Raw genomic sequence first — 7,903 nt, forward strand, 5'->3', positions numbered from 1 at the left:
TCATTTGGGAATCACTGGACCTTTAACCACTTGCCGCCCGCCTTATAACAAAAGCACGGCGGCATAGTGGTTTAAAATTCCTGACCGGACGTCATATGACGTGATCAGGATTTTGAGCCGCTGCGCACCCCCGGGGGGCGCGCATCACAGCGATCGTTGTTGAGGGGTGTCAGTCTGACACCCTGCATCTACGATCTCGGGAAAGAGTCCCCGACGGAGACTCTTTGCCACGTGATCAGCCGCGTCCAATTACGGCTGATCACAGTGTAAATAGGAAGAGCCGGTGATCGGCTTTTCCTCACTCGCGTCTGTCAGACGCAAGTAGAGGAGAGCCGATCGGCTGCTCCTCTGACAGGGGGGTCTGTGCTGATTGATTATCAGCGCAGCCCCCCCAAGGATGCCCACACTGGACCACCAGGGACGCCACCAGACCACCAGTGATGCCCAGCACAAGGTATGCCACCCTAGACCACCAGGGATTCCAGTCAGTGCCACAATGGATGCTAATCAGTGCCCATAATGGATGCCAATCAGTGCCCACAATGGGCATCACTGATTGGCATGTATTATTGTTTGGCACTGGCATCCATTAGTACAGTATAATATAATACAATGCCGCCTATCGGTGCCCATCTGTGCCGCCTATCCATGCCAATCCGTGTCAGCTATCAGTGCCAATTTGTGCCACCTATCAGTGCCCATCCATGTCGCCCATCAGTGCCACATATCAGTGTCCATCAATGCAACCTCATCAGTGCCACCTCATCGGTGCCCATCAGTGAAGGAGAAAACTTACTTATTTACAAAGTTTTGAAACTGAAACAAAAAAAACATTTTTTTTCCAAATTTTCTGTATTTTTTTTATTTGTTTAGCAAAAAATAAAAACCGTAGAGGTGATCAAATACCACCAAAAGAAAGCTCTATTTGTGGGGAAAAAAACGATAAAAATTTCATTTGGGTACAGTGTAGCATGACTGCGCAATCGTCATTCAAATTGCGACATCGCTGAAAGCTCAAAATTGGTCTGGGCAGGAAGGTGTTTAAGTGCCCTGTATTGAAGTGGTTACGTTTTTAGTGATGTTTGTGCTTGTATGCACATTTATTTTTTGTGGATATCATTTATATCATCTGGTATTCTGGTGAATTATAAGTGCAGCTCTAGACGCTATTAATAATTAACACTAAGCACTTTTTCCCCCTTGTTTTCAATACATATACTGCTCTATTGTATTGAGATCTGGTGAGTGTGGAGGCCATTGGACTACAGTGACCTCATTCTCATGTTCAAGAAACCAGTGGTGAGATGATTGGAGCTTTGTGACATGGTGCATTATCCTGCTGGAAGGAGCCATCAGAAGATGGGTACACTGTAGTCATACAGGGATGGACAGTGTCAACAACAATACTCAGGTAGACCATGGCCTTTAAACGATGCTCAATTGGTACTAAGTTGCCCAAAGTGTGCCAAGAAAACTTACCTAACCACCACCAGCCTGAACCATTGATTCAAGGCAGGATGGATCCACGATTTCATGTTGTATATGCCAAATTCTGACTCTACCATGTGAATGTCGCAGCTGAAATCGAAACTCACAAGACCAGGCAATGTTTTTCCAATCTTCTATTGTCCAATTTTGGTGAGCCTGTGTGAATTTTAGCCTCAGTTTCCTGTTCTTAGTTGACAGAAGTGACACCTGGTGTGGTCTGCCACTGCTGTAGTTCATCTGCTTCAAGGTTCAATGTGTTATGCTTTCAGAGATGGTATTTTGCATACCTTGGTTGTAACGAGTGGTTATTTGAGTTACGGTTTCTTTTCTATCATCTCAAACCAGTCTACCTATTCCCCTCTGACATCAACAAGGCATTTTTGTCCACACAACTGCCACTCACTGGATATTTTCTCTTTTTCCGACTATTCTCTGTAAACCCTAGAGATGCTTGTGTCTGAAAATCTCAGTAGATCAGCAATTTTTTTAAAGCGTAACTCCACTTTTACTGAGAAAAAAACCTTCCCCTCTGGGTACATTGCACGGATTATAAAAAATCTTTTTTGCACATTCCTACCTTTTGTAATTCTGAAGAAATCCCTGTGTGTTTGTCTGTGCCTCTGTACTGAGTGGGTCTAATGGGAGTGGTTTCATAATTATCAGTCAGCTGTGGCAACTGCAGAGCACTAATGAGGAAAACTGCTGGGTCTGCATCCCTTTAGATGGGTTCCTATTGGAAATATCTCACCAACAATGACATTTTTGTTACAGGGGATGCCTGAAATATGACTTGTATCTTAAGCAGACTTCTGGGGAAATTGCACAAGCAGGAAATTATGTTTCCGGGGAGTGGTCAGTACACATCCTGTGTACAGAAAAATGCGCAATATTGCTTTGCATTTATAGAAAATTACAGTGGCTGCAGATTGAAAAGCAAAGCTAATTCTTAATAACATTCAATCAAAATACAGCTTGTATCACAATTGTACACACTACATTCGTTTTCCTTTATTTGCTATTTTTGTTCCCCACGAAAGTGAAGTTACCCTTTAAATGCTCAGACCAGCCCGTTTGGCACCAACAACCATGCCACATTCAAAGTCCTTAAATCCCCTTTCTTCCCCATTCTGATACTGTTAGAACTTTAGCAGGTCGTCTTCACCACATCTAGATGCCTAAATGCAATGAGTTGCTGCCATGTGATTGGCTGATTTACAATTTGTGTTACCAGTTGAAAAGCTGTTCCTAATAAAGTGTCCTGTGAATGTATATAGGGGCTCGGGTTGAAGTGGTTATACTAGGATCATGGCAACTACAGCCATGATCCTGATGCCATTCTTTTCTGTCGGCAAAGTGATCCAAGCGACTATACAGCTGCTCCATCACTTTTGCAGGTGGCACTGTCACCTTTACTGGGCTCTCCAGCCCCATTGTACCAATGCAACTGCTCGGGTTACATTCCCTGTGAAGAGTGGAAGGAATGGGTGTTCTTGCCCCTCTTCCATGATGTCAGAAATCTGGTTTCCGGCTTGGACAGCATCTGATCAAACCACTCTCGGTTTGATCAGATACTTTAGAAGCCAAAGGAGAGATTGGCGATCCAAAAGACCCCCAATATCTCCTTTAAAGAGGACCTGTAATGGCCTATGCTATCATAAGAGATGTTGTTTATTCCTTGTGGCAGCAATTAAGCTGATCCTAATAAATAAAGCTACAATGTAAAAAATTATATTTAAATTAAAGAAGAATTCTTTAACCCCTTTCTTACTGGGCACTTAAACCCCCCTCTTATCCAGACCAATTTTCAGCTATCAGCGCTGTTGCACTTTGAATGACAATTATGCGGTCATACAATACTGTACCCAAATTATTTTTTATAATTTTTCCCCCAAAATAGAGCTTTCTTTTGGTGGTATTTGATCACCTGTGTGATTTTGTTTTAAAATTTTATAACGGGTAATTTTTGTCCGTCATTGATGTATGCTGATGAGAGGCGGCACTGATGGGTGGCACTGATGGGCACTGATAGGCAGCACTTCTAGGTGGCACTGATGGGCATTGATAGGTGGCACTTGTGTTCACTGTTAGATGGCATAAATTGGCATAATTGCCTCTTCCTTTTCTGGGCCAATGTCTCTTTAAGATAAGCCGGTGATCGGCTTTTTTTTTTCTCTCTTCTGCTGTCAGCATGAGGAGAAAAAAAAAAACGACCACTGAGCTTTTGTTTTGATCATGTGATCAGCTGTCATTGACTGACAGCTGATCACATGGTAAGGGGCTGGCCGAGTCACACTGACTCGGTGATCACAGTGCGCTCTGCACACACCCCGTAGGGCGCGCACAGGGGAGGCCATCATAGGACGGCCTCCCGGGAATTCAGATCCGCAATGTGGCCGTCATTCGGCCATGGCGCAGATGTCAGGTGGTTAAAGCACCCCACCACCCTGCGTTTATGCACAAATGCAAAAGTGCGCATAGGTCTTGTATGCATATAAAAACAGTGATCGCACAACACATTTGAGCTATTGCTGTGACTGTCAGAGTGAGAGCAATAATTCTAGCGCTAGACTTCTGTGTAACTCTAAACTAGTAACCTGTAAAGGCTTTTAAAGTGTTGCCTATGGTTAATTTAATGTACCATTGCTTGTCACCATTTTACGGACATGCGTATTATTAAAGCGTGACATGTTTGGTATCTATTTACTTGGCCTAACATTATCTTTTATATTTTACCAATAAATTGGCTATTGCATTGTGTTTGCGTTCCCTAAAATTCATGAAATATTTTTTTTGTTTTTGTTTTTCCAAAAGATTTTTGTTTGAAAAACCTTGCACAAATATTGTGTGACACAATAAAATTGCACATCTACCATTTTATTCTCTAGGGCCTCTGCTTGATGATGATCGGGGATTATAAGTAATTTCCTAGCAAAAAATAAATAAAAATGCAGGTTTTCACATGCATGCGAGAAATATCAGACTTGGCCTTGATGGGGGGGGGGGGGGGGGTTGTCAAGTAATTCATGCAAGGAATTCATTAATATTAAAATAAAAAAAATCTTGCCTTTTTAACCATTTAATTATAACCTTTACAGGAGTAAAATTTGCATTTAATCATATAACCACTAGATGCTGCTGACACAACATGAACATACAACATTAACTCATAGCGGTATCGGCACAGCCTTTCATCACACTCTTGCTGATGATACAAAATGCAGAACCTAGAAGCAGAGGGTGTGTATAGTAATATGTCAGATTTCAGTTTTCATCTCTTTCCTGTTTATACAATTAAAGCAAGAACTGGTCGTTATTGTTAGAAGTAGCACCATTATTTCTCCCCTGGTCTATTGTGTATATTATATTTATACAAGTAAATATGGACAAACTATGTGGCTATAACATAAAATGGATGTGAAACATCCATGATTATTCTGCAGGATTACACAAACCTGAGATTAACGCTAAACTCCAGGGAAATTAATGCAGCTCTATAGTCATTAATAGATCCTTAACCCCTTGGAGCTGGCCCCTGTTGCACCCTTAAGGCATTTAAAATGCCAGGAGGCGGGGCTTATGCCACGTACACACAATCGGAATTATGGTCAGAAAAAGGTCTGATGGTTTTCCCGACAGAATTCCAATGGAATTCTACTCAGGCTGTCTTGCCTACACACATTACTAGTAAAAAAATTTTTTTATAAAAATTAAAAATGCTATAAAACTATCCCCTATTTTGTAAGCGCTATAACTTTTGCGCAAACCAATCAATAATCGCCAATTGCGATTTTTTTTTAACCAAAAATATGTAGAAGAATACGTATCGGCCTAAACTGAGGGAAAAAAAATTTTTTTATATATATTTTTTTGGTGATATTTATTATAGCAAAAAGTAAAAAAATATTGAATTTTTTTCAAAATTGTCACTCTATTTTTGTTTATAGCGCAAAAAATAAAAACCGCAGAGGTGATCAAATACCACCAAAAGAAAGCTTTATTTGTGGGAAAAAAGGACCCCGATTTTGTTTGGGAGCCAGGTCGCACGACCGCGCAATTGTCAGTTAAACCTGCGCAGTGCCGAATCGCAAAAATGGGCTTGGTCCTTTGGCTGCAGATTGGTCTGGGGCTTAAGTGGTTAAAGTATATGTATAGCCAAAAGCTTTATTTAGACTTTTGTGTAGAATAGGGAATAAAGACTGCAATAAAAACTTAACAGGGGGTATAACCTTCCCCAATCTAAAGCTTAAAAAAAAGGGTTTTGCCTAGACATACATGTTAAGGCCTCATGCAAACTAGAAGTTATAAAAGCCGGCAGTAGCATTTGCTGTAGCTGGAGAATGAGTTTTGCAGCATTTTTGCAGTAGCGTATTATAGCTTTTTTATTTTTTTTGCAAAACTATACGCCTACAAAAGCTTATGGCTCAACAATGCTGATAAACACAGAATAGCCATGTTTTTCAGCTTTTATCAGAGGTAGAGTGTTTTTACAGCTAAAAAACTCCTCTTAATATTCTCGGCCTTTTGGCTAAGATCAAATGTAGTATCTATTCTTATCAGTGATCCAGTGGGGATTCTGTGTTATCATTCTGACACGACCGGGTTGGAGTGGTGACTATGCAACCCTGCTGGAATGATGGGGGCCTGGAAGGTTAGTACTGGCAGAAATTGAAACCAAAACGCCCAAGCGATATTGGGGGCCGGGAGTAAATTCTCTCCGGGAAAGCTGGAAAGGTCCATTACATCCTGGTTTGAGCAAACTACCTTGTCTGGACATGGGCTGGAAAGGAAGAAAGTCCACTGTGTCTGTGCCCTCTGGAAGTGGTCATCCCAGAGGTGCTGTTAGTAACACTTGGGTGTGGGAACCCACGGTGTGAAAAGATCACGTGGTCGCAGCTCCAAACTATTTTTCTGCACTTTTCCTTTAGGACTGGGCTCTTCTGGCTTAAGTTCGGGGCAGTTTACCAGACCTCAGGCCCAGCCAGTGCACTATTTGGCAGAGCTACTTTATTATTTTTATTTATTTTTCTCCCACCTTTGTCATCTTTTCACTTTTGTGTGTTTATCACTGGATGAAGGGTATGAGTCCCCGGGCTAACCCTGACGTCTAGGGGGAGGATGTGTGGCCCTCAGGCTTCTCCTTCCCCTGCCTCCAGGGGGGTCTCTTCGGGAGAGCTCCCCCGATTTAGTATTCAGTGATGGCTTTGGCTGTCTCAGAAGAACGGGGTCTGCCAAGCCTTCTAGCTAGGCAGACCATGTAAACCTATGTCCCTGTCAGGAGCCTTGCGCCCCAGGGGTCAAAGTAGAAGTCCTACTTTTTTTGGGGGGTGGACTAAAGCATACCCTTAAGTGCACTTTTTTTTGTGTGTGTTCCCATGCATGTTTTTTGTACACTTACGTTTTTTTTTGGGTTTGGTGGTTTTTGCACCACCGCAGACTTAAAAAAAAAAAAAAACAGTTGCATCTACATGATTGGCCTCAGTCCTCTGGTTCTTAATGTTCACTGAAGCTCCAAGCGCTACAGCACCTCTTCTGCTGCTGTGTCACTTGTCACCTCTGCTCTCTCGAGCTGGAGAAGTAAGGGTAGGTGATCTTACCACTTTGGGCTCCCAACAGCTGCATGACACCATACCTATGAAAGATAAATGCAAGGCATTTCTATTACAGGTACAGTGCCTTGCAAAAGTATCCCACCCCCCCCCCCCCCCGGCTTTTTACTTATTTTGTTACATTACAGCCTTTATTTCAATGTTTTTTTTATCTGAATATGTGATGGATCAGAACACAATAGTCTTGTTGGTGAAGTAAAATCAGAAAAATATATAAATAAATATATATAATTTTTTCAGAAATAAAAAGCTGATAATTGGAATGTATTCACCCCCTTTGTTATGAAGCCCATAAAAAGCTCTGGTGCAACCAATTACCTTCAGAAGTCACATAATTTGTGAAATAATGTCCACCTGTGTGCAATCTAAGTGTCACATGATCTGTCATTACATATACACACCTTTTTGAAAGGCCCCAGAGGCTGCAACACCTAAGCAAGAGGCACCACTAACCAAACACTGCCATGAAGACCAAGGAATTCTCCAAACAAGTAAGGGACAATGTTATTGAGAAGTACAAGTCGGGGTTAGGTTATAAAACAAAATATCAAAATCTTTGATGATGCCTAGGAGCACCATCAAATCTATTATAACCAAATGGAAAGAACATGGCACAACAGAAAACCTGCCAAGAGATGGCCGCACACCAAAACTCACAGACCGGGGAAGGAGGGCATTAATTAGAGAGGCAGCACAGGGACCTAAGGTAACCCTGGAGGAGCTGCAGAGTTCCACAGCAGAGACCGAAGTATCTGTACATAGGACGACAATAAGTCATACGCTCCATAGAGTTGGTCTTTATGGCAGAG

The 7,903-nt window shown here is 42.0% G+C and overlaps 1 pseudogene; it reads left to right on the forward strand.

Moving 5' to 3' along the window:
• The first annotated feature begins 5,993 nt into the window (after positions 1-5,993).
• LOC143986624 (U2 spliceosomal RNA) lies at positions 5,994-6,114 on the forward strand (annotated as a pseudogene).
• Positions 6,115-7,903: the final 1,789 nt, after the last annotated feature.

The sequence above is a fragment of the Lithobates pipiens genome, unplaced genomic scaffold (assembly GCF_037356315.1).
Source record: "Lithobates pipiens isolate NorthernLeopardFrog02 unplaced genomic scaffold, aLitPip1_a1.2 Scaffold_17, whole genome shotgun sequence".
Lineage (NCBI taxonomy): Eukaryota > Metazoa > Chordata > Amphibia > Anura > Ranidae > Lithobates > Lithobates pipiens.